At 39.3% G+C, this 9700-nt stretch overlaps 1 pseudogene; it reads right to left on the bottom strand.

Moving 5' to 3' along the window:
- Positions 1 to 3523: 3523 nt before the first annotated feature.
- Positions 3524 to 9337, bottom strand: LOC114922222 (annotated as a pseudogene).
- Between the last annotated feature and the right edge of the window lie 363 nt (positions 9338 to 9700).

Raw genomic sequence — 9700 nt, 5'->3', positions numbered from 1 at the left:
ATTCTGAGAGTTGACCCAACAATTTTGAGCCCACATATTGTGTTTAATGATAAAGCAAGACTCCTGAAAGATAGAAGTGGGGAACCTATACTTTTTCAAATATTGTTGGATTCTATCACCTATTAGTCCCTGCCAGCATGCCCAATGGTTAGGGATGATTTCAGTCCTATATTATATATTATACAAGAACGAGTTTAGCATAGTAGTTAAGACACCCAGCTAGAAACTGAGAAATTGTTAAGTTCTGGTCCTGCCTTAAGCACAAAGTCAACTGAATGACCTTGGACCAATTATTTTCTCAGCCCTAAGAAACTGGCAACAGCAAACCAACTTTGCCAAGAAAACTGCAGAGATTTGTCTAAGCAGCCTCTGAGAATTGGACATGATTGAACAGAAGAATATATATATTATATTAATATTTATCTGTATTATACTTAAAACTATAGGATTCCAATCCCTATTTACTCACTTGAATTTTAACAAATATTTTAAGTTCTTTTGTTTAGAAAAACAATAATCTTAAAAATCACAAATCAGATGTGTAAAAAGGCTATTTTATTTTAAGGGAAGAGAGGGAGGGAGGGAGGGAGGGAGGGAGGGAGAGAGAGAGAGAGAGAGAGAGAGAGAGAGAGAGAGAGAGAGAGAGAGAGAGAGAGAGAGAGAGAGAGAGAGAGAGAGAGAGAGAGAGAGAGAGAGAGAATTAATTGTTTTCTGGATGTCTTCAGATTCCAATCTGGACAGATTCCAGCCAATGCTATGGAAGAATAATGGAAATTGTGGCTCAATAGCATCTGAAATGCCTGTAAAACTTACCCAAGTTTAAAGACTTGCATCAATTAGTTTGCTGAGATCTCAGAGGAAACAAACAATGTTAACAATGTTAACAATGTCCATTTAAAATATTTTAATATGTTTTTTATTTCTTGCGTATTTAGTTTTCTCAGCTGTATTTGGAGATGTCATGGAATGAATATTGCATCTTTACATGCAAAGGAAGTGATATCAGCTTCACGATTTTGATATTGTCTTTTGTTAGTGAAACGGGCCTTATTTGAGGGACTATCTACATCCCATAGTGTCTGTCTAGCTGATAAGAATGGTCAGTCAGTGTGCTTTAGATACCTTCAATTGAAGAATGTCATCTTTTGAGATCCAGAGATTGAGTCTTCTTTGTAACAGAACCTACTATATAAAATAAAGTGCCCTGTGAGATTCAGGTGACACCTACTCTAATAGCATGAAAATATGTCCATTGTAGGAACTGGGTGTACACAATTACTGGTGCTCCAGCCCAACAAATAATGAAACTTTCAAAATAGCTCAATCACAGCTATTGGAAATGCTATAGCCCTGCAAGAAGATACATCTCAAAATGCTAGGAATCAACATAAACTCCTCCCTTCTCTGTTATTGGCTTACAGATAGTCCTCGAGGTATGAATATATAATATCTTACTTAGCTTTGTTTTCTTCTTGTATATTTTTCTTTTTTTCTCCTTTTTAACTTAGCGAATAAAAAAAATAACCCCTGTCATAAGTACACATTTAGGGTGCATTCATACCTCCAAACAGTCATTACATGGCCATTTGTACCCCAAGGAATAACCCAAGAATGATTTAGCCTGAAATATATAGTTTTTTCAAGCTAGTATTGGCATTAGTTTGCATTGCTAGATGCCAAATCCAGCTAAACTGTGGACTTCAGGCAATCACAGGTTATAAACAAGGCCAACTCCACTGCTAAGCCACTATTGTTAATAAGTAATAATTAAGGGAGAGAAACTGAGTTATGCAGCTTTAAAAGTTCATTAAAACCAATGGTATTATAAGATCATAAAACAATATGAATGTCACAGGGATCACCAGGTTAATTCAATGTCTGTAGTCATTAATAACAACATAATTCATAATTTCCATATCATTTCATAATAATTCAAAATAATATTTTTCCTATTTTGTCCTGTCCATATTTATCAAATAATTGTTTTACTTTTTCATGACTTGTGCTGCACTACACAAAGTAGTGGGTCATCATCCAAATTCCTCCTTACAAACAAAAGTTGGCACAGCCCATTATAACCCTCCTTGTATCTTGCACATTTAATCTAATGGTCTTTATCTTCTCAAATATATTGTTTTTCAATATATTGCTTATACATATACCCTAATTTATCCAGTTTTTGCCCTAATCTATATTTCTAAATCCATGCACCAAATTTCATGTCATCATGTCTTGCAACACCCTTGTAAAATTGCTGATGGAACTTACAACTATTTTTTTTTAGATCAATATTTCTAAATTTCAAGTTCCAAATTTCTCAGCAATGGCCTTCTGGTCCTGTGATGGAATGTAGTGAGAAGATGGATCCTCAGGATGGAGGAAATGCATTCCAGATCAGTAAGAGGCAACTGAGACTAGAGAAGACATTGTGTATGACAGAAAGTGGATGAAAACACCTCCTCCCTAACAGTTCACAGAGTATACTGTGGATGCAAATATTAGAGAGCTCAATCTGGCAAGATTTTGTCTGTGTCTAAACAATAAAGAACTTGGTTTGGAAGTATTACTACGTGTTATTCTTGGTTTTAGGCCTGACAGGTCCCACATCTGGAGGCTACCGGATTGGGAATCTGTAAATGTTAATATTTTCCCCCAATGAACTGAATGGCCACAGGTACTGTTGTAGAATCAAGTATGCTTTCCAGCACTTGTCCTCTGTCTGGTCACACTGAACTTGCTCTTTTGAATTGGATTTCATGAATGAATGCACAAGCCTTACTAGATGAAGGAATTTTATTTATTCTATTGCCTTACTTAAGGCATTCTCTGTCATAGGTAAGCTAAAAGAATATTCTATATTTTCTCCACATACAATAAACTAGAGAGAGAAGAGATAATAATCAAAACATTTTTTCTGAGGTTGGAAGCTGTTTATCTGAATTTAAATGATAACAGGTTTTTTTTAACTGACATGAGATGATTGCAATAATTTTTAAAAATGACTATGAGAAATAAATCATATCAATTCTGATTTTTAAAAATATATCCCTTTGGCTCTATTAGACTTTTAGTGCTTTAGTGTATAGATAGCAATAACTGGATGAATGTGCAGGAGATCTGTGTATTTGTACCAAAGTGTATGAACCTTCCTTTAAGATGAAGTCAGCTATTCCAGTTACCCTTCATAGGAAAAGTGCACAGGTTTTGCTATGCAAAGTCAAGCACTTGAGTGGAACACAATGCCTGCCACACTGTTGAGACACAGGATGCCCACTTCATACGTCTTGTAATGCATACACATATTTACCTCCATCTACTGCAGAGCAAACAGCTCACACAAATATAGAAAGGCTCTTCATAGGGAAAGCAAAAGAATAAAAATAAAATTAACTTTTCTAAATATCCTCAAGTTTGATATAGAAGATACCTGTGCCAGGCTGGCAAATTAAAAAAATAATAATCCAGGATAATTGCTCCACTCTTAGGCTACTGTCAAGAAACACCAAGCTGCATTCCTAGGTTGCTATGCCACCAAAAATGATGGTGTGATATCTCTTGCAGTCCTTTTCAGTTTCCGCTTCTTCTCTGTGATGGAATGGTAGATCTACAGAGTCAGTGGCACAAAGCTCTTTTCTGAATTGTCCAAGAAAAATAGGGGTTCTGTGATGGTGATAGGGTCAAATTCTTCCTTCACCAACTGATTTTTGTGCTGTTTGAAAGTCCCTGTGATCTCTAAGGCCTCCTGTCAAAACCCATTTCTATTTCATTTCTATCTATCTCCTCTGATCTAAAAACAAATCTCACCTTTCCCTGGGTTCTGCCATACTCCCAAAGGGGAGGGGGGATATGCCTGCTGAGTTTATGCTTTGGCTTCCTCTATTCGCTACAATGTAACCTTTTATTTTGTTTATTGCTTCTATGTCTGCTGCCTGCTACAATGTAACAATTTGCTTCCTACACTGTGTCTCTCTCTGAACTTTCCTCTCCCTAACCTGTCAACTAGGAAAAGCAGGGGAGAGAAAGAAATACAACCTCCAGAGCCTGGTTTATTTCTCCAGTCTCAAAAGGAGGTGCGAAGAGCTGCTTAAAAATCGTGCTACAACCGGAGCCGGACCGATGTTATCTCCCCTTTCCCACGATGGACTTAACACCTGGGGATTGGCCAGTCTGAACCGTCTGGATGAACTCTGGGGTGGGGTCTTCTTGGGGACACTTTAAAGTATCGATCTGTAAAGGAATCCCTCAGATCCTGTCTATTATGCCTGCTATCAACTACTTATAATAAAAGTTCCTGTTGGAGGAAACCGTCTGCAAGAGTTCTGCTTTCTTAAGATGTGGGATTGAAGTGGGCCCTTACACCTCCTGTGGTGAAAAGGAGAAAATCAACCCATCATTACACTGCTCTCCTAAAGCACACCAAACGTGGCAGAAGACGCCCTCATTCTCAAGTACATGCTGCACTTTCTCCAGAGTGCTCAGCAGTGATGTGGGTGTGGAGGATAGAGTGGATGAAGTGGAGAATTTCATTTGCACCAGACTGGTAAATAGCAAATCATAGATATTGTATAAGATGGAACAAGTTCATTTTCCTAGTGCAAGCAGCAAGCATATCACCATCATTTAAAAAAAAAAACTTTTAAGTACAACACAAGCATTGATATTATTGTCCATTTCCAACAGCAGCTTAGAAAACTGATTTAGATTTTAAAAAATGATAGAAGAATTTAAATCCTTCTTACAAAACTGCTGCTTTGATTAAAACTGTGCCACATTATATATACTTTACCTCAATTAGGCATGTTTTGCTGCAATAGTAGGATAGGTTCTTGAATCCCATCACTCACCTTGATAACAAATTTGAAGGATCAGCTTTATGATGAGGCAGAGGAATAGGTTACCTTAGGCAGCAGAAGATGGGAAGTTACAAGAGGCTGCTGGAGGAAACAGTAATGTGCCACGTGGTCTTGACAAATTTAAGATGTGTGGGCTTTGACTCCCAGAATTCACCATCCAGCAATTTTGGGAGTTGAAGTTCATACATCTAGATCCCAAGTTTGAGAAACACTGTATTAAGACAACCCACATCCAATCAAGGCGATAGCAGGATCAAAACTTCCTTTCACTCATGAATTCTATCAATCCAACAGGGAGTGCTGTTTTTAATTGTTATCGATCCTATCAAAGTTTATTCACATTATATCAACTTATCAGTAAAACAACAAGGGAACAGAGAGGAGTCTCACCCGGATGGGAATAAAATGAGGTATAGCATAGTTTGGCAGGTAATTCTTGGTATGTTCATATAATTGCTTTACATCAAAGGATCCCCCTTTCTTTAATCTTATTGCTGCCATCCCAATCTTTCCTTCGTGCCCTAGAAAATATCAGAATGTCCAAATGCCTTTTCAGGATAGAAAGACACAGGTTTGCACTGAAGGAAGAGCAAGAGAAAAGAAGTTGACTTAGCCCTTTGCCTTCCAATTGTTTTTCTTCTGTGAATTCCAGAACCCCCCTTTGAAGAGTCAATAGGAGCCCATTCATTGTAAAAAGAAGAAATAAATACTTACACAAACACTTTACCCTGGTGTGATGTAAAATAGTGCAAGCTATAAAGGAAGCACCTAAAACCCCATGTATAGATGTCAAGACTTGCGCGTGGATTGGATTAAAGTGAGGGAGATGTGCGCATAGTCAGCCTCACTCTCTCTTCCCAGATTCCATCTTGTTCCAATGGCAGGACAAAAGTCAAGACAGTTGGAGATGGGCTGGGTGCAGTGGTTGACCAGGGCATCTTTCGTGTCTTGCCGTGCTCTCAGCGTACCACATCGCTTGCAGAAACTGCCTTCATGATCGTTGGTCCTATTTTAATAGGTCTCATCCACTCAATCCGCTAGAGTCTGTCTTCACATGCTTGGGATAGACAAATCCCTTGCTCACCGAATGTCAAAGACACAACGGCTACTCACAACCTGGTTTGGCCAGCCTGTCGAAGCTGTTGCCCGGGGTGTGGCCGCTGTGCATGTTACAGCTACTAGGAGCCACAGGTGAGAGCTGAGTGTCAGGTGGGGACCAAAGGTGTATGAGCTGCCCTAAAAAAGGGCACGACATGCCCTCCACCAGAGGTGCTACCCCTCCCTGAACACCCATATACACCAGATATGTAAATACACACCCACAGAAACATAGATATTCAATAATCATGTAACCATTCCTAATCATTCTGCCAAAACTTAAAATCCATACAGTCTCCTTTTGGAATATGTTTGTCTTTAAACCTGTTTCCTCCCTGTCTAGGGAACCTATTCTATAGCCATCCTACTGCCACCACCCTCCCAAAAATCTGCCTTATTCAGGTGGTTAAAAAAACATCATTTGTCTAAACATTATGTTAATTATTGAAACATTATTAAAACATCTTCTAATTCTTGGCTTCAGTTTTTAAGTAATTGGCACTATCTACATACATTAGAATGGTATTTTGCAATAAACTACACTTTTTACTAGCAAGTGTTGTGAACCATTTCAGAAATATTTGAGTTCCCTATTATGGTTCAAGAACGTAAGATCTTATTTAATATTTTCAATGGGAGCAACGTCCCTAAGGATTGTGACTGACAGGTCATGCAATGCCTGTTATGATTCTGGGCATTATTCTTTTACAGCCACTAAAGATAGATTTCTTAAAGAATATATTTTGATCTACCTGGCACAGGTACTCCATATACATTTACTTCTTGAGTAAATTCCAGCATAGCAAGGATTGTCTCAACTTCTGTAGTAGCCACATTCTCTCCTTTCCACCTACAATACAGTGAAAAAGAAGTTATTACCACCACCTATCCACTTTTATAACTGAATTTGCCAAAAAAATAACTTCATTTATTACTAAAACATGATTGTAAACCTCAGATGAAGCCCTTCTGTGTTGCTTCCCAATATTGTCCCCAATTTACAGCAGATTCAGACTAAAGACTTCCTGCTTCACAAGTTATTTACTAAGCTACTTTCCCTCTTTGAAATGTTCAAGCTGTTATATTTCTGTGTCTTTCTAAGTCCAGAGACCACATTCAGCTGAAGTTTGGATTTTGGAAACTTTTTGCTTATTCATCACTAAAATTCTGCATTAGTTTAGGATACATACCTGCACACATAAAAATAATAATAAAATAAAGTAAATAAAATAAAATAAAATAATAAAAGGAGGGAAGGAAGGAAGGAAGGAAGGAATTGTTTATAGTGTGACTCTGTCCAGTTAGGGTTCTCACGTCATATCCAGATATATGGAATGCAGATTCTGCAGACAAAAGGTTGCCTGTCCTTGTATTCAGCTGTTGTTCCTGGGCACGAACTGGAAATGAAGCCAGTTTAAAAAAACTTTTTCTGGGTTTCATGCGCTTCTGCCACTGTGCCCATAGTAATGGCCAGGTCTGCTGCTTTTATAGTGATTAGCACAGCCCTCCATTGGTGGACTCCCACCTTCTTTTTCTCTTCCACCGAAACCTAGAAAAGAGACCCCTCCCCCCAGCAGCCCAGTGTAAAACGGCTGCTGAAAGGAAAACACACACTGGCCAATTGGAATAGAAGCTTTAACATATGACAGAATAAAAAAGTAGCAGGCAGGCAGGCAGGCAGGACTGTCTTGTTTGCTCCAAAAAAGGGGAAATGTCAATTTAAAAAGCAAGAGTCCATAAGTTCTAATCCTGCCTCAATTATGAAAGCCATCTGGGTGACTTTAGGCCAGTCACTCTCTCTCAGTCCAATCCTCCTCACAGGGTTGTTGTTGTAGGGAAAATGGGAGAAAGAAGAAGTTTTTGGTATGTCTGCCACCTTGACTCATTTATAAAAATGCTGAAAAAGTGGGAGTAAGCAGAGATCAGCTTTTAGTGCCTGTGGGACTCACCGGAAAGTATCTCCCACTCGGTCCTGGAAATATATAAATCCATCGTGGTTGTAGAAATCAAGCCAAGTATAATCTTTAAAAATATAATCTTTTATGTATAATCAATCTCTCATGTATAACAGCTATTGTCCATTTATTTTTGCTTGCTTTCTGTATGTGCTCCATTGTATTCTAAATTGTGCTGACCAAAGAAAATGTTTCTGTTACTTTAAACTGTATTGTTACAAGGGAAAGCCTAGCTAACAAATTGCAACACTTCGCTGTCTCCCACCCCTCTCTCCTTGGATCGTAAATCTTTCCCTTCTTGTTTCTCTGCTGTGGCTTTAAAACAGGGCTTTTCAACCTTTTCATCCATAGTGCCACTTTTAGGATATGACAACATCCGAGTACCACCAGTCGCCTAGCAAGGTGTCAAAAATTTGATGACCCCCCCAAAAGGAAAAAAAGCGATAAAGTACAGGTAGTCCTCGACTCACAAGAGTTCGCTTAGTGACTGTTCAAAGTTACAATGGCACTGAAAAAAGTGCCCCCCAAGCCACAGCTGAGCAAGACACCTCCTGTCCGAGGTTTTCATTGTGAGCATTTCTGTTGAGAATTGGCAGTGGGGGTGGGGTGGGGGGGGGTGTTTGGTTTTTATTCTCCCCGCCTGCTGGGTGGTTGCAGCAGGTTTTGGTCACTTCACATGACCCTGGGACACTGTGACCATCATAAATATGAATCAGTTGCCAAGCATCTGAATGTAAATCACAAGACCCTGGAGATGCTGCAACATTCTAGCTGATTGGTGCTTCTTCAGGGCTCAGCAGAAGCACCAGGATCAACGCCGAGCTCCAGCTAGAGCCTGGCGCTTCCACTGAGCCCTGACAGCCCTGCAGCTCCAGCCATCTTTCACTCAGGCTTGTGCTGCCACTGATTCAGCTCATTCCCCTCCCCCACTACTACTTTTCTAGGGTGGTCACGTACCACCTGCCAGATGCCAATGTACCACAGGTGGTACCCGTACCACTGGTTGAAAAGCTCTGCTTTAAAATGTAACAGCTCTCTACCTGCCTGCAAAGTAACAAAGTTAATGGGCTAATTGCCAGCTATTGAGCTATTGTATGTTCAAGCTTAGACATAAAGAAGTGTAACGCCACAATAGATAAGGAGATGTGCAGAAACCTTGTGATGTTTGTTGGTTATAAAAAGTGAAAACTTTTCTGATTACATGCTCTCTGCTCTCCATCTTCATTGCTGTCTAAAGGAGTGCGGAGTGCCCAGCATATGTTCTTTGATCAAAGAAAAATAAAGCTGGATTCTGATTCAGAGGCCTTGTGTTCAGAGTCTCATTGGGATTTATTTGGATTCTGAGCTGAAAAACCTTACATATTACCTGGCGCCCAAATGTGGAGGACAACGTTCCCTTGGGTGACTATATTCACTCCTACTGGCTGTCATCATTGTTTTGGATACGATGGAGAGTCTCCTTGTAAATGCCCTGAGAAAGCTGGACTCGGAGGATCCCGACATCAAGAGCGCTCTCTGAGGATGGAGGACTCTGTTCTGACTGTACTGGAATGCCCTGGCTAAATCGAGGCTCTGATAATTTTTTTTTTATTTTTTTTTATTTTATTAGATTTCTACCCCGCCCTTCTCCTTGCGGACTCAGGGCGGCTTACAGCCCGTTAAAAACAAGTAAACAAATACAAAAAACATACCACATTTTAAAATCAATTAAAATAAAATATTGCAATAGGCCAATTAGTATCCTTTAAAACCAATAGAAAACTAATTAAAAGTAATACTTAGGCCAGTCCTGCC

The sequence above is a fragment of the Protobothrops mucrosquamatus genome, unplaced genomic scaffold, assembly GCF_001527695.2.
Source record: "Protobothrops mucrosquamatus isolate PMUCROS unplaced genomic scaffold, P.Mucros_1.0 scaffold7, whole genome shotgun sequence".
Taxonomy (NCBI): domain Eukaryota; kingdom Metazoa; phylum Chordata; class Lepidosauria; order Squamata; family Viperidae; genus Protobothrops; species Protobothrops mucrosquamatus.
Note: the sequence above shows the minus strand (reverse complement) of the source record. Positions and strands in the feature narration are given on the sequence as shown.